The 21080-nt window shown below is 37.5% G+C and overlaps 1 long non-coding RNA gene across 1 annotated transcript; it reads left to right on the top strand.

Annotated features, from left to right (window-relative positions):
* The first annotated feature begins 2785 nt into the window (after window positions 1-2785).
* LOC130265383 (uncharacterized) lies at window positions 2786-9928 on the top strand. Its single transcript, XR_008842594.1, has 2 exons — window positions 2786-3973; window positions 4412-9928. It is a non-coding gene; the product is annotated as an uncharacterized LOC130265383 (long non-coding RNA).
* Window positions 9929-21080: the final 11152 nt, after the last annotated feature.

Genomic DNA, 21080 nt, shown 5'->3' with positions numbered 1-21080 from the left:
CAAATCTGTGCACAAGGACTGAGCCTCGCTGACAGCAGGTTCAAGCATCAGTCTTGACAAATGCTTAAAGATGACCTCTTCACTTGGCTACTTGGGCCTGCAGCAGCTGTTGATCTATCATATATTTCAGCCCACTGAAAGTCTCTTTGGTGCATTTCTTTATGCTTCATGTTTATTGAGGATCAGTTTGAATCGTTTTGCTTTGACTGCACAAATACTTTGGTATAAGTCATCTGGCATTGTAGGCATTTTATTAATACTGCTATATAAGTGTGAAAGCCTTTATCTGCTGCCAGTAGATCTCTCCTTCTGCTTCTTTTGCTTTATTTTGCTTTGAACTCATTCTAGTTTTCACCTTCTGCTTTATATTCTTTACCAGCAGCTGCCCTTTTCTCACAGGAAATGCACACTCATGATAACCCCTCCCATCATCTGCAGCTTTCCCTATTTTTTATTCAGATGGATTTTTTAACTACTTTGGCTTATGAGATTGTAGCATTGATAGAAGGGGATGGGAGCTGGAGCTAATGCTGTAAGCCTGCTTTCTATTGCCATGGAGGTTAAATTAGGTGAACTAACTCTCTTTCCTTGCCTGAATATTTGTCAAGAAAGCATGGGGTGGGAGAGGAATTCAGAAACAAGATGCTGTATATCATCTGGCATGTTTCCACTAACTTCTCTGGATCTAAAAAAATTACCCAAGATGATTATGGGTCCTAGATACTGCATTATGTGAAGTGCATTTTTGAGTAGGTGTTTGATGCTAACACAGTGAAACATCTTTTTAAGGAATGATTATCCCTAAGACAAGTCTGAGGCAAATTGAAGGGAAAAGTGGGATTTTTCAGTGTAACAGAAGTAACCATACCTTGCTTTTTCATGCAGTAATTTATGTTGTATGCTCAGTTAATATTCAGTAATTCATATTCTGATTACTGCATTTAATAATTTTAGAAAAATCCTATTATATTTTGTCCATTAGAGAAGCATTTAACAATCTAGTCATTATCACTAGAATTTCTACTTTAACTGCTTGTAATACCTAATAGGCTAATCCTTTTTGAGATTAAATATTTAAAACTGCACAAGAAAAGCTGTTTGGATATGTGTTGGGAATCATTCAGCTATGAGCTGCACCAGAAGAATGTAAAAACAAATGTTGGACTCCATAAAAAATGTTAATTTTCATCAAACCTGATTTGAATGTGGACAAAAAGATGACAGTTTGCTTCCCTTGTCATGTTTGGAATGACCTCAGGAACCTTTCTTGGCAATGAGTTTCACAAGGAAATTGTGCACTAAAAAATTGCATTTCCTTCTTTTGGTATGAAATGTGTTGTCTGTCAGTTGTACAGGATATTTCCTTTCCTTTTTTTTTTATATTACTGGTGAAGATGAAATTGATTTACTCTAGAAAGTCTTTACATCTTATATGAGGAGTCTGCATGGGGAGCTAAAAGCAGCTATACAAACTGACCCAAGAGATGGTGGTAACAAGGGCTCAACAGACAGGAAAAAAGTACTGGAAGAGTCTGTAGAAATAAAATGCAAAGGTACCTGAAATGACATTTGGTAAACAACCACCTCCAATCTGAGGTAACTTAAGAGGTGTTTTCCATTGAAACAATATCAATACTTTACAACCAGTATTCAAGCATTTAGAGTGCCTTGGTAAGCAAATACTTCTTGACATTTCCTGTCAAACCTGGGCCATCCATGGCAACCATGCTATTGTTGCTGTTGTGTTGACTCTCTTCAATGTAATTCTCTCTTCAATTCTGTAATTCTACACCTTTTTTCATTTTAGTTAGAGGAGCTAGAAGGAACTGCATAAGTCCCTTTGGTGCATTATAGCTACTAAATAGCTGTGCTTTTAAGTTGGCTATATTTTGCTTGCAAAATATCTGAATTATTCAATTGACTCAGAAGAGGAAGGTTATTCTTTATTAAGCCCTTTCACACCTTCTATCTGTCACAGATATTAGGGAGTACTTTTGGTAGCAAAATTAACACTGCTGATGACAAGTTTTGCAGTTTTTGCCTTTATCATGTGCAAAAAAAGTGCCAAGACAAATAAATCTGAATAAGATCATCAGCATTAAACTTTCTGGCAAACCAGAAGGTACTTTCAGGTGCAAGTATTTTACTCATAATGGGTGCAGAGCAGTTGAGTGAACTATTAGTGTTCTGTAGTTCTGTTTGTGGTTTGTTCTGACTATCATTAATTAAATGGTATGATTCAAATTGCACCACATGGGAAAAACTGGTAGAGATAGCAAACATAGAAGTGATTCATTCAGTGTTGGTTGTGCATGGACAGATTTCTTTTACCAGCCATGTAGATTGTCAGTAGGTTCAAAACATTCACATTTGAGCCAGGGTTTATTGTCATCCCAGCCTATTTTGACAGTTGCTGTACACCTGTGCTGATGAGTGACAATGAAGAATATGTAAAAATTCTAAGGCAAAATGCTCTGAAATGTTTCACATGACCTAATAATAAAGTAGTTTCATTCAGAATTCTTATATGAAAACTCTAATTGCTCAGGGTTCTGCTGTCAAATTTGGTAACTAGAAGTTATCATTGAAAATGTAACTAGTCCAGAGTTATGTGCATTTCTCATGGCAGTGTTTATCACATAGTTATTCATATCATCTCAAATGCAGTTTTACTAGAACAATGTCTAAAGCACCTGATTAAAAATTTAATACCCAGAATAAATCTGGTACTGTATCTACATGAGTCTCTGTCTAAAATCATCACCAGTAAAAGATTAAATTAAATTAGCTGATGCAGTCTACATTCTGATCTCTGAAAGTCCTTTATAACTAGAACTTGGGATGATATTTATGCTGTAATAATAATTGACAACTGAGCTATATATTCCTCACATACTTTCATTTCAATGCCAAACAAACTGAATGATGAGGATATATTGACATATTTATTAATAAAAATATAATGTCCTGTGAATAGTTATTGAATAAAGATTTCTACATATTATGATGGCCCAACAGTTTTCTTACATTGTCTTTAAAAAACTTGCCTTGTTCTATATCATTGTGAAGTAGTCACTGTATAGCATCATGAGCAAACCTGTTTATAAATATGAACACTGCACAAAGGAGCTCTATAAACTGTTCTGCCAGGTAGCAGGTGTTTATGACTTGCTGTATTTAAAATATATTGTTTTTAAAAACTTAAATTGTTAATGATTTCTTTAAAAATGGCTTGCTTGCTTGGAGAAAAGTGATTGGTTATGAACATTATTAGTCTGGTTTTAGATACTGTCTGCAAACGGCCCCATGACTTGATTTAGTCAGAGCTGGCCACATCATGCAGTTGTGACAGAGGATAATTTCCTCTAGTGCATGTCATGCATGATGAGTTTGGTGAAAGTATTATTAGAAGGTGTGTTTTTCTTGAAATGTTCTACTGTTACAGTGAAGGTGTAAGATACAGTGTTATTTGTAAACAACTCAAGTGTAATGTCTGCAATACACCACACAGAAGCATAATCACTGTCAAAATGACAAGACAACATCACAGAAAGCGGCGGCTGGAATTGACTGAGGTGACAATCTGGTTCTGAAACTGTTTTGCTCTGATTGCATATTCATGATTCCTTTCTATAATATGTTACAGTTACTGTGTGAGTCTTCTAAGCAGACATTTTAACATGACTAGACTGACACCTCACACTTTGAGATTTGAAAGCCTAATCTTCAACACTGCTCCTTCCACCTTTTTCCCCCAAGGTCTAAATCTTGACTTGCAGGTTTAGTTATGAGATACATCCACGTGCAGGAGTGCAGGAGTACAACAAACTGTGGCACCCGTGCTGCTGCACCAGGGATGGTGATTTACTGGTACAGCAGGACCCTGGTCTGACACCACACAGCCGACCCAACACGTACCCATCAGTGACTGCTGAACACTCATGAGTGTAGCTGCAATGGGGAGCTGAGGTTAGTAGCCAATTATTAGCTGAAAAATGAGCTTTCATACACACCCACGGGCAAATAATTTGCCTGAATTTCTCTCTGGCCTTGGGTAGCTCTTTGAAGGCGACTCTCTTGTTTGCTGTTTATTTGGCTCATTTGGCTTTTAGGAAGTCTCTTCCAACATGCTGTGCCATAACAATGACAGCTGCTGCTGAGAGAATGATAAAGCTGCAGACACTTGTAGAAATAAACTGTTCCATTTGCCTCTCGGATAAGCAGAAAGCAATGTTCTCTCTTCTTTTATGATTTTCATTCAAGTTCAGAGAGAAATTTGAAGGGAACAAAGCAAATACATTATCTGTTCCTATTTTTTCTTTCATAGTTTGTTTTTCAGACAAAGTCAAAAGAGTTTGACAATTTTCCAAATAAATTATGATTTTTAAATTTTCTTTTTTTCTTTTTCTAGGAATAATTTATCAAAAGCTGAAGTTCTATGTAACAACATTCCTGAAGACTTTCCAGATTGTATCAATACGTAGCCAGTGGTCCAGAAGGGAAATGACTAAGAGGAATTTATGAAACGTGCAAAAAGACAGATAAATGAATTGCACTTTTATTTCATATTAATTCTCTCCTTTTTCTCATCTCCCTGTTAACTGTACACAGAAAAGTTTTAACTTGATCTCAACGCAAAAGTAGAAAAGGTGGATTTTATAATTAAAAATAACTTGTGCAATCAAGAACTACTAGTTCCTATCCCCTACCATTAATGAAGAATGGAAATATATACTATAGGATGTAATTCATGTCTCAAAGGCATCCCAAATGAATCCCAAATTTACTGTTGCTTTGTCCAATTACCACCTTACATCTGACCTTTCTCAAATTTTTCAGTCTTTCCACCATTTTATTAGGTGCTACTGCCCATGTTTTCATGGCAGAAAACACAGAAATCTTACATTGGCTAATCTTTCTCTCCATGCAGTTCACAGCTAAAGGCCATCATGCAACACAGTCATATGGATTTGAGTATTTTTTGAGTTAAATATGCTTCTGAGTGAAAGAAGAGAGGGGCCTCTCTCTGCAGAGTGGACAATCTTGCAAAGAGCTGCGTAGACAGCTGAAAGCTGACTTTTATGCCTGAGGGACAGTGACCAGGATAACAGGCCAATTTCCTTTTGCTCTCCTTGTATAGAACATCTGTGTTTGTTCAACTCATTGAGGATGAAAATGTTGCATGAGTGGAGTATCTGCTGTATCCAAGATTAAAGAAAGAGGTCATGGTATTTTGACAAAGCTAGTCAACAGCAAACCTAGACTTTTCAGACTAGCTCACCTGAATTTAAGGTATTTGCAGTGAGTCAACCAGACAGAGAACATTGTTGAGTCTGGTCCTTTAATGGGGAATAATTCACATTGCAACTTCTTAGACTGTTGTCAGCATTTCTGCAGTACTGAATCAGCCTGAAGCAGCTGCTGTAAAAGTATCCAACCTACCAGAAAGTGCATTTTGATGTCTTCCTAAATGGGAGCTTCCATTTAAAAGCTTGGGTAGGAATACCAAAGGCTGGTCCCTTCATGAGGTGGCATGTGACCTTCCAAGTGTCTCCATGCCCTTCCCAACTCCCAGACCCACCAGCAGCTAAATAGGAAGAGTGAAATCACCCAAGGCAGAGCTGATCAAGCCTTGCTGTTGTCAGGGGGAAGGCACAAAGTACTTTTCAGTCTGCTTACCCTCTGCTGCAGAGACCTGCCTCATCTTTTGCAGGTGCTGTGAATCCTCAGAGAGCTCTGGGTCCAGCTGACACCTCTCTTGTTCACACAAACCAGAGTGATGCTGTGCCACAGCCTGCTGCAGTAACTCTTCCACCAGGTGAGGGGGCAGACAGCCCCTCATAATCCCACTGCTGACCTTGTTAAAAACATAAGTTCTCTTTCATTACGCACGGCCCAGAAAATATTTGTGATCATGCAAATTTTGGAAGGGGTGTCAAAAAGGAAGATAATTTTTGTAAGACGAAGAAAAAGTTTTGCAATTCCACTGCTTTTTAAGATGTCATACATTTGCACAAAGCCTTGTAAATTTTCTAATTATACCTGTAAAGTTTCTTCTGTTAGTGCTAATACCTTTATCAATTTTTAACATACACTGGTGCTTTCTTGAATACAATAACAGCAACAACAACAACAGCAAACATGGTAAAATGCAGTTTGTTAAAAATTGAAGTGTTTCATGGAAATTTTTCCTTAAAAAAAGTGAGAGAAATTAAAGTCTTTGAGCACATTTTCAGTTTTCTTATGTCAAAGCATTTAATTAATATCAAAACAGTTTTTCTTCAATTTATAGAGTACAATAATGTGCTATATGTGTATAAAAATAATGTTACTAGATGTTAAGTGTATCACCCTTAGAGTTTTATAATAAAAGGGGAACAAAATGTTTTAATGATGTTGGCAAATACTTAGATATTATTGAAATTAGTATTTTGGTTTTTTAATTTCATGGTAAATTTCTTTTTTCATGGTAAATATATTTTTTTTTTACTTTTGACTTGGATATGAAGTAATATATTTCTACTAACTGCTAGGAATGTCTTCAGAACACAAATTTAATATTTAATGAGTTTTCTTCACCTTTTTATGGAGAAGTAGCAACACACATTTTCCCACAAGATGGCAGAGGTGAGTTGTGAAATTTGTGGGCAAGGATGTATGGAGACGTGAAAATCTGAAAAAAAAGAAGCTAGAAGCTTGATAAAGCAACAAGAATGAGGATATTATGAAGCCACAGGGAAAATTCCAGCTTAGATTCACTTTTTGGTGACCAAACAGAGCAGCATGTATTTTATTGTAAGATTATATACCATGACTTTCCGATTGCAAGCCAAAATTGGCTACAAGATCTAATTACAGTTATCTAAGATCTTATTTTTCTTTTAAATGAAGTGTTTTCAGATACAGATTTCACTCTCAAATACATATTTTTGTATTAATATGGCTGAAAAGTGTTCATATATTGTCTGCTGTTAACTAAGTAGTAAGAATCCACAAATCATTTTACAAAAAAAAATTGAAAAGACAATAAGGGAGATTTATCCCATATGTGGTGATAAATATGTATCAAAAACTGTATTTTATTAATAATATTAATTAATATTTAATATGCCACATCACGTTATACATCTCACCCACAATGAAATTAAAACCGCTATAAGTAATGCAATACTTTAGAGCAGAGCTGCCATAAATATACATGTTTAATCATGAGAGGAAATATCCATCATCAGTGGGCATACAGTGATCTTCCCTGATCCTAACTGAGAAATAGAAACGTTTTTCACACTACCTTCATAAAAATCCTGCAATTCTTTTTATTATGATTTAATTAAAAAAAAAATAAAATAAATAAAAGGCTGTGTTTTATCCCTGTTTTGTACTAAGCAGACTGTGTGTCTGTCTCTCTGCATACGTATGTGTGTGTCCACACGTCCCCCAATCTCCCCACCTATTTCCAGCTTTCCCATCCCTATATCCCAAAAGGATGTTGGGGAAAAAAAACACCTGTATGGGCGATTATGAATACAACTTTACATGGTAGTGGAAAGAATGACCATTTTGTGGAGACGTCGGTGCAGAGTGAGTGTCTCTCCGTGTGGTGGGAGAGCGCAGGAGACAAGCCCAGCTTGCTGTCTGCATGGTTTAGGCCCTGCCTAAGTCACAGCTCTCTGCTGGGGAATGTGGATTTACTCGAGGTAACGTAAAGCCAAGATTTGCATGAGGAAATGGCTCATCCAAATGGATCCCAGCCCAAGTGAAGAACGGCCATCCCAAAGCATGGCTTGGCCCCATCCAGCACACGCCGATAAAGGATCACACCTGGATACTCGTGTCTTTCCAAAGCATGAGAGGGGCAGCTGAGGGTGTCTGCTCCACGACGTGGCACGGAATTCTGGCTGAGACAGACTCTTGCTGTTTTCTCCTGACATTCTCGAGTTCCTACTTTGCAGCTTTCAGGTGGGTTTCCAGCAAGGTGGTATCACCCTGCCTGCACAAGCAAGGAGAGTTATCACACACCTCAAAGCCAGCAGTGCAGCAAACTTGGGAGGAGAGGACTGACTGTCTCAGCTGCTGTGGGGGGAAGCAGAAGACACATGGTGGGCTGCAGGGGACAGGAAGATCTTGCACTGAGTCTTCGTATAAACTTAAGTTTCCCCGTCTGTCCCTCAACTGCTGTTACTCTTTGAGTGTTTGAAAGTACTGTGGTTTACAGAAAAGCATGTTTTGATGTCAAAACCGCTGTCTAATTCATCTCCCCACAGTTGAACAAATATGGATGTTGCTTCCCTAAGGCCTTCAAAAAGAAATTCCAGTGGGAAGGGCGTCCACAAGTCACCAAAAATTTTCAGCCTTAAGTGTTTGAGTGCTTTTGCTAATCTTTAGCATAGCTTTCCTAAACAATTATTATTTGTGTCCATAATTTGGAATTTGGTTTGGATTTTTTCACCTTTGACCAAGTTCTAATCTTCTTTGCAATTGCTACGTCAATTGAAGGCTTTGAAAGCTGATTTTTATTTCCTGTAGTTTCTTGGTTTTGACTACAACAGCTTCTTTTACCTTCATGATATTTTATGGCTTTCCTGATTTATGCAAACTTTTGTTATCTCCATTTACTAAGAGGTAGATTCCACCTCTGCTGAAATCACCAAGGGCTGCACTATTCTCACAAATTAAAGTTAAATAAAGTTGTGAACACCCTTAAGATAATTGATGCATCATGTCAGTCTTACACTGGCAAAGGCAAATAAGGTGCAGACTTTACTCTTGCATCTTGGTATCCTTTACTTATAACTGCAAATGAACAAAAGTGACTGTCAGGTATTTTTATGTTTTCAAAATACTTTGTTGCAACACAGATTGAGATGACTTTGTTTGTTCAAGTGAAAGCTTACTTTACAGATGTGTTTTTTGGCTCATTACAGTTTCAGGTTGCCACTGTTTGGATGTCTCAAAGAGGGATGTGAGGAATCCAATTCCCATAACACCACTGTAATTAGTACAAATCAGATCCACAAAAGTAAAATTCAACTTGGCTCCTGAAATCAGTTGTCTGCAGGAACTACCAGAGAAGCTGAAATTAAAAAGAATTTGGCTAAAATGTGTTCTCAGTTTGCTTCTGTAGTGGTATTATCTTTTTGATGTAGGATTTATCTTATCCAAATACAGGTTTCCAAATGGAAACCACTAGTGCTCAGTGGTAAATAAGAAATGTTCTTACCTTTTCCAAGTGCTCTCTACCACATCCTGAAAAGTTTGAAAGTTTTACTTCTGTTGTGAGTTGATTTAAACTCTGTTGACTGCACTGTCATGGAAGGAAGACGCACTCATAAAAAGTCACCATAAAGTTTCATTTGGAAACATGTTTTTTAAAAAAAATCTGTATTTCTGACAAACTTGATACCATTACCACTTTGTGAAAGTCAAAGGATGTAGGAATAGGAATGACTTTTGTGCTTTTAAATTTTTCTAATTGTGAAAAGAAAGTGTAGTTCACATATGGAATTTCAGGTTGTTTGCACTGTCTCAGAAACATATGGTAGCTTGCAGTTAAGCACAACAGAGAAGTGGAATTGGCATGTTCTTCTTTCAAATTTCTGGTGAGAAAGCTGGATTACAAATTAAAGGGAATGGTAATTAAATGAATAATATAAAAATTGTTACTTTTAAAATTCTCACATGCATGTACAAGAACAGAAATTTCTTAGCTTTCCACATTTTTTACACATTGGAGAATAATATTGTCTTGTATGTATTACTCTGTAACTCTCAAAAAAAGCAATTACCCTGTAACTCCCAAAAAAGCAATATGCAGAAGTGTCAATAATTCATGTTTGTATATCACTTGGTTTTGGAAAGAAGAAGTCGTAGTCTAGAATGTAAGTCAGGTCCAAGTTGTAAAGAAAATAAACAAATTAATTTAAAGCAGCTTTCTGTTTTGAAAATGAAATAAAATACTTGATTTCATTGGCATTTTATTTATCTCAGTATCTCTTAGTTTGGGCTATTGACATGTAACATTAAAATATTTCATAATATCTGGCTGCAAAATGACCTTGGAACTGGAAAGTGAACATTTACCCTTTACATTTCACCAGAAACAAGGATTTTGAGATCATTGGTTTTTCAACTATTCTGTTGATAATAGGTCAGAAAAAGATCTGATCCATTCTTCCAGATCTTTTCGTAAACTAACTGGAAAAGAATAAAAGTATTTTGTTCACATAATGCTACAAGCAGCACTCTGAACACATAAAAGGAATAGAGATATCAGTACTGGGTAATTACTTTCTGAATTAAAAGTTTTTCAAGTAGTGCAAACTAAAGAAGGAGGAATAAAGATTGAAGTTCATATTAAATGGATTCAACAGTTCTGTTTGACTTTTGGTTTACAGGTGAAGTAAAATCTTTTCTCTCTCCTTCATGTACTCTCAGAATTTCAATCTGATTTTAACTATATATGAGATATATATATATGTCTTCCTCTGATTGAGAGGAATCACATTTTTAATTATTGCTTATAAGTTGAAGAAATTCACTTGGATTTGTAAAAACTTCCTGTGATTCTGTAAAAAGACATTTTTGCCTGCAGAAGAGCTTATTGCCCTCTTTGAGAAATGCTCCATGGAATAAATTTTTTTTTTTCTCATTTAAATAAAATGCATAATTAAAATTCAGGGATAATTTCGCCTTTTTCCTTGGTTATTTTGAGCAAAATATTTTCCCATTTATCAAACAGTGTCAATCAAACTAGGCTACTCTGAAAAAGCCAAGGAAAAATGCCAAATCACTTGCATTTAAATACTACAAATCCATTTTTATATCTGCCAAGTTTTGCTGGGCTTCACACCAGAACTATGTGAAACTACAAATTTCTTACTCTGCCACTCTGGCTCTCCAGGAATTAATTTGGAAAAGAGAAGTAAAAGCCCAAGTGTCTGTATTCTCTATCAAGTTTCTTCCTTTAAAGTTTTGTTTTAATAGCTTTTTTATCTCTTTTCTATCTCTCTAGAGTTTAAGAGAATAAAACCTTTTAGCCAAAAGTTTTATATCTTGCAAATGAGCACCTGGCCATGAAATCCTCCTAAGTTTTAATTAGTGCAATAGTATGAGCTCTCTTTCACTTGTGACAAGGAATTTTACCACAAAATTACCAACGTACAGCTCATGTAAAGACCTCTCATATGATTAAGTTTTTGACAACTGTCCTTTCCTTGCCTTCTTGACAGAGCAATTCAGTGCTTCCCTTACTAATTGCGACACTTAAGCACTTCAGAAAACACAGGTCCGTCCACTGCATCCTGGCCAGAGAACTGTCTGAGCGCCCTGTCCGCTGCTCCACCACGCCCTGTGGCACTGGCATCCCTCCTCCCGGGTTTCTTTTCCAGAGCAGAGACAGCCAGTGCTCCAGCCATCACATGGAAGGAGTGCTCCCCCTCCGAACAACTGGGCTCCCTGCAGCCCTTCTCAGCTCCTGCAGAGGCTGGTGGCTTCTTTATGGAGTCTTTGGATCTCACTGAGTTGCATGATAGGAGCCAGAAATAAAGCTATTATAGAGTATTGTGTTCAAGCCATTTAGTTGCAATCTTGGTTTTTTAGTATATTTAGTAGTGAAAACTCTATGGGATAAACTTCCAGGGAAATTTTATCTGTGTTTTATCTCCTGTAGCACACATACCGCACAACACTTGCATTAAAAGAGCTGGATAAGTGGTTCAGTGAGCAGCATGACTGGTGTGTGAACCAGAAAGTCATAATATCATGATAGTTTTTATTGCAGGCTCTTTTCCTTACCTAATCTCCCATGTGTCCTTTGCATCTTATCACTAGACACATTATTTATTTTACCCATGCCTCAATTTCTCTAACTGTATGATAATGAAATTCACACTTCCTAAAATGCTTAAAAATCTCTGGACAAATTCAGTACTTAAAAGTCTCTGGAAAATTGGCAGATCTGTACAACATTAATGGCAAAACTTTTCAGATAAAAATATTTCTGCAGGTACAAGATATACCACAATATGAGACTCTCTGTGATTGCAAAAATTGCATTGACCTAATGGTCCTTGACACACAATTGTTTTCACACTCGGAGTACAAATCCAGTCAGACCTAAGAGACCAAGCACTGACTCCAGGGTAAATAACAAACTTCAGACTAGTAACAACATATTCATCTAGGTGATTCCTTTCAATATGTACAGATTTTTCCTGATGATATAAATGACATCTTGTGACTAAAGTCTGTATGTATATTGACAGTTACTGACAGTCTCCATGCAATTTCTATACAAATCTTACAACTGAAGGAAAAACCCTAGGAAAGAAAATGTTTGACATACAAACAAGTAAACAAGCAATGCTTAAAGCATCTAATTTCCTCTTACTGGAGTGCAAACACTGCCCTAAATGACACTGTATTTCCTTCAGTGCATAGTTTCAATAACAGATATTTCATATTATCCTCCAAAAACAGAAAGAAAAGTTGTGTAGTTTGAAATACATCTCAGTGTTTCCTATTCATTTGAGTATAGCTCATATATATGGTTTATATCATCATTATAGTGTGCTGTTGATCACAGTACATCAGTCTTCACTCTCTGTACAGAAGATATACCAACTTCCTATTTTGCATTACCTTCAGTAGCATATAGTGGTTCACCTTAAATGCTGGACCAGGACTTCTCTGTTCCTGACTGCCACCATCTCTGCACAGCAGTCCTGGCTGAGCTCTTATGGTGAAACAAGGTCTGTTTCATACTGACAGCTCTAAAATCCACTTTTTTTCTCTGTCTTTGAAATTCTGTTGATTTGTGAGTGGAGGATTCCTTTCATGAAATGTTGAGTGGCCCCTGCAAGGACTCTGATATGTAGAAGGAGCTGGAGCTTTTTGATCAGTGGTTTTATTTTCTACTTGAATCCTGAATGTATCTGCTTGATAAGTTTTTTGGTTTTAGTTTTGTATTACTATGGTTCCCATTTTATATTCTCCATCCTGTCTAGCAGAGGCTTTTGAATTCTCTGGCACACCCAAAATATTTTGATGTATAGAGAAGGGAAACTCTTTATTCTCTGAGATTTTTTGATATCAATATTGAATTTAGTGAATTCCACCTGCATGTAAAATAATCTAGCATACAGAGGAGTAGGTACTGAATCACTCAAGTTGTGTGTAGCTGTGGTTACCACCAAAATGCCCTGCATAAGTCATGGACCCAAGTCACTGGTCTTCTAAGGTAATATGGGGTAGCTATTTTTTACACTAAAGAATTCATCTAGAGACGACTGACTTGGGATGCAGAGCATCCCATTGGCACTCCAGATGTGCATGGAAATGTTTAAATGATGTGTGGCATATGCCCCTGCTCCCCACCTGTTCCTTCAGCTGGAGCTTGCTATACCCGAATCAGGATACTCACTGTTGGCTTCCCTCCCCTCCTCTTCTCCAGGGTGGACACAGATGCCCTGCAGAGCTCCAGTGTTGCTCCCTGGCTGTGGCTGGCCAGCCCTGCCCTACCTCTGGGGCAGGTGTGGGGCATTCTCTCCCAGAGCCCTCACTCCCACACAGGGGCAATTTTCTCTGCTGGACAGATCCTGAGCCCTGGAGCTTTCCAGTGTCTGTGATATATACACTTGAAGCAGATTTCTGGGGAACATTAGAATTTGCTGGTCCTTGGAAATATGTCAATGGAGTTTGAGAGTTCATTGACAAAAACTGGGAATCTCCCTAAAGTGGCTGAAGAGCAGTCAAGCAAGAAGGGAGACAATGCACTTGGTTTCAGTTGTGAAACACTTTTCTCTTTGCTAAGATTAATTTTAATAGGTATTTGTATTTTCATTTGCAATATGTAATATTCATACACTGATGTTTTGCTGTCTCTAAATAAATATGTTTTGTTATCCTATGTCAGATAGCTGTAGCCAGTTTCTCAGCCAGCTAACTAAGATTAGTCATTGTCTTTCTCCCTGCAGTGATGTTAATTTTCAGCATAAATATTTGGGCTTTCTCAGATTTGCTCTAGGTGTGTCCTAGTGTTCATACTTGGTTTCTTGCCTCAATTTCCCCATTACTTACTGTTCTCATAGGTTTTCTATGGCCAATTTATCACATTAAAATTCCTCCTGCACTTGTGGGCAATATGAAATGCAAAACTGCCTCTGACTGCAAAATAGTAGATAAATATAATGAATTCTCTAAGCACTCTATTGAAATAAAACATGAATCCTCCACTTGTTTTCTACCCTGCAGCCTAAGCCGTACATAGGAATACAGCCTAATTTGCAGGACTGTAACTTTTTAAAAAAAACTTTGTGAGTAAATCGTGTTTCATTGTTGCCTTACTGTTTCTGAAAGTACAAACTAAAATCTGTTTCAAAAACTGATTCAAACTTCAGCGTTCACAGAACACCTCTGAGACACAGACCTGGGTGTTGTCCAAGGGCACCAGCTGGAATGCAAAGCTCCAAGGCTGCCGAGATTAAATTAATTTACACTCCACGAGCAATTATCCTAGTACAAACTACTCTTGACCAGAAGACAGAATGACCAGTTTCAGGAGACACCAGTAACAAAGTCCAGTCTGCTACACTGACAAGAAGAGAATAAAGTAAAGCAGTTTCAATTAACACAACTTCTTTCGTATAAAATCTGTCGAGGGTGTCCTTCAATGACATTGACAGAATTACCTGCATATCATCAGCATATTAGCCACAGCTGCTTTAACTTGTAAAACTCTCACCTTAAGAAATGTTTCATACTTGCAGCTCCAGTAGATGAAGCAGTTTTCCTGCAGATCTCCACTCATGTCCTAGGAAATTAATCTTCTACTGCTAAGGGTCAAGAATCCAAACCAACCAGAACTTTAAATTTGTCTTGCATTTGCACTCGGGTAAATATTATTAGAAAATGGTAAGACATGGAGAATTAACTTTCATGCAGAAAACTTGCTCATAATTTCCCTTTTTAAAAAGCAAAGAAGAAATATACATTAGCGTACTTTTGTCACTGATGTAAGTACATGCTTAAATGAGGGGATAGTAACTGTAAATGGGAAATTCAATTTACAGTGAAAATCCTGCTTGAAATATTTGTAGGGGAAATTATAGCAAAAAAGGGGCCCATTTTATTTTATGGTGTTGAATTGGGAGTTGTGTGTGCATTCATTTTTATGTAGTGTTTACTATTATTAAAAGCCTAAGGTTTCTACTGCTTATTCTTTAAATAATAGAAATATTACAGCTACACACACCCCAGGGTTTTTATTAGACTGTAGGTAGCTTTATTCCGATGTAAATTTCAATACTATGAAATTGAGATAATTTTATACACTCAGTTATCTCCTGCTTTCCAACATACCACACATGGCAACTTTCTTTTTCATGCATTTTCACAACAGTGAGCCTGAAGAGAACTCATGTTGTATATCTCATGCCTTACAGGAGCTTTGATTCTTGATTTTTTTCAGCTTCCACATCAATTTAAGTTGTCATAGCATAAAGTAACAAAAAGCAGCATTTGTATTTAACTGTAGTTATGTTTATTGATTGATGCTAAAACCCAGGAAATTGTGTTTCCTTTCACTTTGGAAAATAGAGGAAACTTGTTTAGCTCAATTTTTATTCCCTCAACAAAACCAAGAAAATTTCTCCAATGTAGTCTGAAAACTGACTATCTGTTCTGGCTTAGAAGTAGAAAGATAAGTTGGTGCTATGGTTCTTTTAAAGGTATTTTTATCCTAGCTTTTTACTTCCAAACTCTACCATTCTGCAGAGTTTCAGTAAGCATTTTGCTTCCTCATATGCAGCACATCGGAGTTACAACTTATATACTGACCAGAAAGAAAGGTTTGATATTCATGTGCAAAACTATCAGCAACAGAGAACCTCTACACATCTTGTCATGTTTTGCAACAAGCTCAGGGAGCATGACTTGACTTCTACAATATGATAAATTATAGTTATGAGCAGTCTTTTGGCCTCTAGAATCAGTAGAGATTGAAAGCTAGGGGAGCAAAAGAACTGGAGGCATATGTATTCTGCATATAGCCAGATTCTCTGGAAGTTCTACACCAGACCTAGTGGGAGCAATAGGATTTACTCTGTCTGAGCTCTTTTGTTCTGTGAAGTTAGCCCTCCTTCCCCACTCAGAACAAGGGGGATGGCCTCCAGAATTGCACAGCCTCCTTAAGAATGTCCTCAATTTTGAGGTCAACAGAAAAATAGTAGAAAAATAATAATTTGATATCAGAAATCACTGCCTGTCTTGTCTGTTATCATTCCCAGACTCTGCCTATATCACCAGAATCTGAAAAAAATATTTCAGGGCAAAGATCACTCCATGTACAAGCACCATTTCTTAGGCTTGCCTCACATCTGCCTACTCTCAAGGATGAGACTATGGCAGTGTATTCTTGTCCATAAGGCAATTCCATTCTTACACTGTCAAATATTATTAAGTTAGTGATGGAACAATATTTTTTTGGTTTTTTGTGCTTGTGCAACAGCTATACAGATAGGAAAATGATCCATGAAAATATTTCTCAGGCACTTGATTGGCAATCACTGGTGTTTCAAATAAATGCTAGTATGTTGCTGTCAGAGAGTATTTATATTTCCAGTCATCCTAGTTCTTCTTAATTGTGTAGTGCTTAGCTGACATTTTTTTCAAAGGAAAGATTTCATTCAGGCTCAGTTCCATCTTAGCTAGGCTTCCCCAGGACTAAAGTTTTTCCAGCAGGTGTAAATAGAACAGTTCTAAGTAGTGGTATGATGTGTGACTTCACCAAGAAAATGAAAAGGGAGATGCTGTGGACCCTCTGCTGTCCTTGGACCATCAACATTTCACCAGCTTGAGACCTCCTGCCCCCTCCTGGGGAGCTCAATGACTGCTTGAGAGGCACTGATTGAAATCTGGTCCTGGGTGAATAATAACTGAATCATTAGAATAGTTTCAAATTGTCCCTACAGAAATACCATGTGGATGTTGCACTGCACAGATGAAAAAAATGGACCAGGTCAGATCTACTGGTCTTCCATTTGTGATCAAAACTGGCTACAAGTTAATGTCCCCCAGGCACAAAGCTAGTTCATTAACCATCTACACTAGGCAGACCTTGCACTGACACCTCATGCTAGTGATTTCCCATGCAAAACCTGCCATTCCAAGCAAGAAGCATGTTTGTGTTTTTGGAGTCTGAACTGGGGAAAATGTCATTGTGATTTAAGCAACAGCGATCGAAAGTACATAACTCAAAACAGTAGGACTCAGTTCCAGCCCTTATTACTAATCCAAAATCAGTAGAGAACATCATGTTCAAATAAATTATTTTTGTGTAAGACTTCACTTTTAAGTCTGTGCGCAAAAATATTCTTTTTGATCTGGGTTCAGTGGTTTTCCTCACTTATCTAAAGAGAATTAGCAACACGGGTAGTACATTAGACTCAAATATAAGTCAAAACCAACACTAGAACAACTGTTCCTTTATGGTTTTACCAGCTCAAGAAAGAGTAATGTTGAGAAATAATTAATAGTGCTCTTGGAGTGTTTGATTTAGTAGATTGTTGTGGCAAAGAGAAGCAGGGGCAGAGAGGCAATGGACTCTGGGCCATGTTTTGCCCTCTGCTGTGACTGGCAACAGCTTGGACTGTCTCACATGACAGATGCACTCAAAGACCATTTGTGCTGTCTGTGTTAATGGTACTTTTCGGGACACATTTACAAATCCATATGGAGACAGAAGAGGTGACAGAAGAGTTTCTACCCTTTACCCTGCAGTGCTGAAGAATCAAAATTCTGACTCAGTTTCAGAGCAAATGTAGCATGTTGGAAAGTAGGCATTAAGTGTAACTCTCTGTGACAGTTGGAACATCCTTAAATGAATTACAGATTAAATGGCTCCACTAAAAATTCACTGAGTAGCAGCATCTGCATTGCTGTTAATTGCTAATGAACCCAGCTATGCATTCCTAGATGTTCAAGCACAGAACTGATCATGGGGTTTATATATGGTATATTTAGTAGCTTAACAAGGCTATGTCAGGATTTTTAGACTCAAACAATTTTTGGTCAACAGACATTTCTTTGCATACAGCTACTAAATATGGTTGTAAGGACGGGGAGCCAAGTAGGAAAAGACTGTAGCTAAACTTTTCTCCATTTCTTTGTCTTTTATAGGTGTGAACCTGCACATTGTAATGTCTCTTCTTCATTTCAATAGTTACGCTTCCCTAACTAAGCATGTGCTGTTTGAATTGCATAACTGTTCCTGGATTTGCTCTCATTTATTAACTTTTTATTTTCTCTAGGACTTTAAATCAGCAGAAGATACACAAATTTAAAAAACAAACAAACAAACAAACATTTACTCAAGAACAAATTTTGAGCTCACTAGAATAAATATGTATATGTACAAAAATAAAGCCTTTGGATAATATCCAGAAAAGAAAGACACAGTGCATTTCACAGTGAAGCTGATCTGTGGTGGGTGGAAGTGCTTGTTTTAACAGCAAAACTATGGCAATAGCTGTACTGAGAAACCTGCACTCTACACAAAACAACAAAAATATTGCAATGTCAGCAGGGAAAAGAGTAACTTTTTCCAAATAGGCTACTTCTTTATTCAAGCTGCCTTCCATTTTACAGGTGATAGCTCCTTCTCTCTGTTGTCCAGCTGTGGTTCCCATCCAAACAAAATGCTCTGGGAAATAATTTATTGCAACAAATCCCCTTTATAAATAATAAACCAAAGCTTTGTCCCAAAGAACACCAGGACAGCTGTCAAAACAGGTGAGATTTGTTTACAAGGAGAACTAGGAGATGTAAATGGATGAGGCAGGAGCAGTGGGAAAAGGAAGCATGGTGTCTTAAGGTTAATGTACAATGCAACAAAACTGTAGGGCATGTTTCAGGGGAAAAGTTAGAGGCATTTGAAATATGAGAAACTACATCCAATAAATCATATGAATCACTAGGTCATGAAATATTGGCAAACTATTTTTATTCTAGAACAGCGACTGATCTGGTTTGGAGAATATTTTCTTATTTATTCAGCAATAGAAGATTCAAAATGTTTACTTCCAGATTGTGTTGGTAGGAAGATGGCAACTATGTTTTTTCTTTTCCAAATGTTTATTATCCCTGTATCAGTACAAAGATGTAGAAAGCTATAAAAAGTAGTCTACAGTCAGTGTGACACCTATCTTTTGAGATTTCATGGATATTCATGTTTATGATGGGTTAAATTTATATAATGATTAAGTGTGATGCAGTAAGGACTTCCCTGGGCTTACACATTAGGGTGAATTATCAGCTCCAAATAACATTACTGACTCCAAATGAATTACTTTTAGTTCCTATTTTGGTAACAATTTGGTGATTAATACCTAGGAAAATACAAGTGCAGGGAACAATCCATGGCAACTTGATACTCAGTTTTTAGCTCTTGAACATGCAGCAAAGCAATTAGATTTTCTTTATGTTTTTATGATGTATAATAGCATTAGTGGTCTCTAAGTCAGGCATTTCCTGGCAGCTAATAGTGGGTTGGGTTAAGAGCCCCTGGGTTTATCTTGGACCTTTTACTCTTCCAGACAGTCATTAGCTGCCAGGAAATGTTTGACTCAGGGGTCATTATTGCTTAAATATTGTTTCTAAAAGCTTCCCATTATTATAAATTCATTTTGCTTTTGTGCTGTATTAGCAGGCATAAGTAGCAATACTATTAACTATAATAACAAATCAGGCAAATAATAAAGGTGCTGCAGGACAGGGACAGGGCCAAGACAAATTGTTTTCTATGGATTTCTAGTTTAGGGTTGGATATTGACACTGTAATAAATCCAAAAAAGAGGAGTAAGTATCATGTGACTACTAGAATAGAGGAGAAAAAAAGACAAAAGGAGAAAAGAAGAGGGAGAAGCAATTTCATGGCAAGAGAAAAAAAGACAAAATCAGAGGGAAAAAGTAGCATAATGCCAAAGTTTTGAGTGAGAAATTTTGTATTCCTGCCAATGTGAAAAATTACAAGAATTTATTGCAATGTGCCAAGTAATTGTGCATATTACATCACCAGCATCCTCTTTTTGTGTTTCCAGTGCAAACAATGAGGCCACAATACTAAGTATTAAACAGGCCACTCCAATTTTGTCGCAGGTTTTCCGCAAGAGAAGACCTCATCTGAAATCCCCAGAAGCAAACAGAAATGGAGCATTGCCTCAGTGTGATCCAAAACTTTATTCCTTTTTCACCTGGTGAAATTGCAGCTCAGATTCTCATAAGCCTGAATCCATTACCATGTATATTCCTTTATGCTCCCAGGTAGAGACTGATAACATCTGCCCTGAGCCTCCTTTCCTCCAGGCTAAACATCCCCAGCTCCCTCAGCTGCTTCTCACCAGACCTGTGCTCCAAACTTTTCCCAGCTGCTTTGCCCTTCTCTGGACATGTTCCAGCACCTCAGTGTCTTTCCAGCAGTGAGGGACCCAGAACTGGACAAAGGACTCTGTGTCCTCTGGTGGGGACACCACACCAAGGTGTGGCCTCACCAGTGCCAAGTACAGAGGGACACCCCCTGTCCTGGCCACAATATTGCTGATGCAGGACAGGATGCGCTTGCATTCCTTGGCCACCTCTGCAGGCTGCTGGATCCTGTCCAAAAATACAAAACACGGCTTTCTTTTGACTGCCTTTATGAACAGCCACCAAAGAAAAGCATTGCAAGCTGAAGACACTGTAGTACACAGTGCAGGCCTCCCTAAGAAGCCCCAGGACTCATGCCCCCTTTTTTGCACTGTCTTCACAGCATTTGTTGACTTCAACATTCACTCATATCAATTGTCCATGAATGAGTCAGTGCTCAGCAGCAAGACCTCCCACTGAGCTCCATTTTAGTGAAGCACTTTTGTGAACACTCAAGCTCATCAATATTTCAGTAAACTTTGGGCAAATATATTTCTAAATTATTCTGGAAGCAGACTGAAAGTTGTGCTTAAATTAAGCCTATATAAGTTAAAAGCACATTTAGGCATCTTGGATATCAAGTCTAATATATCTTTTTATTGAGTCTGGAGAAAAAAAAATAA

The sequence above is a fragment of the Oenanthe melanoleuca genome, chromosome Z, assembly GCF_029582105.1.
Source record: "Oenanthe melanoleuca isolate GR-GAL-2019-014 chromosome Z, OMel1.0, whole genome shotgun sequence".
Taxonomy (NCBI): Eukaryota; Metazoa; Chordata; class Aves; order Passeriformes; family Muscicapidae; genus Oenanthe; species Oenanthe melanoleuca.
Note: the sequence above shows the minus strand (reverse complement) of the source record. Positions and strands in the feature narration are given on the sequence as shown.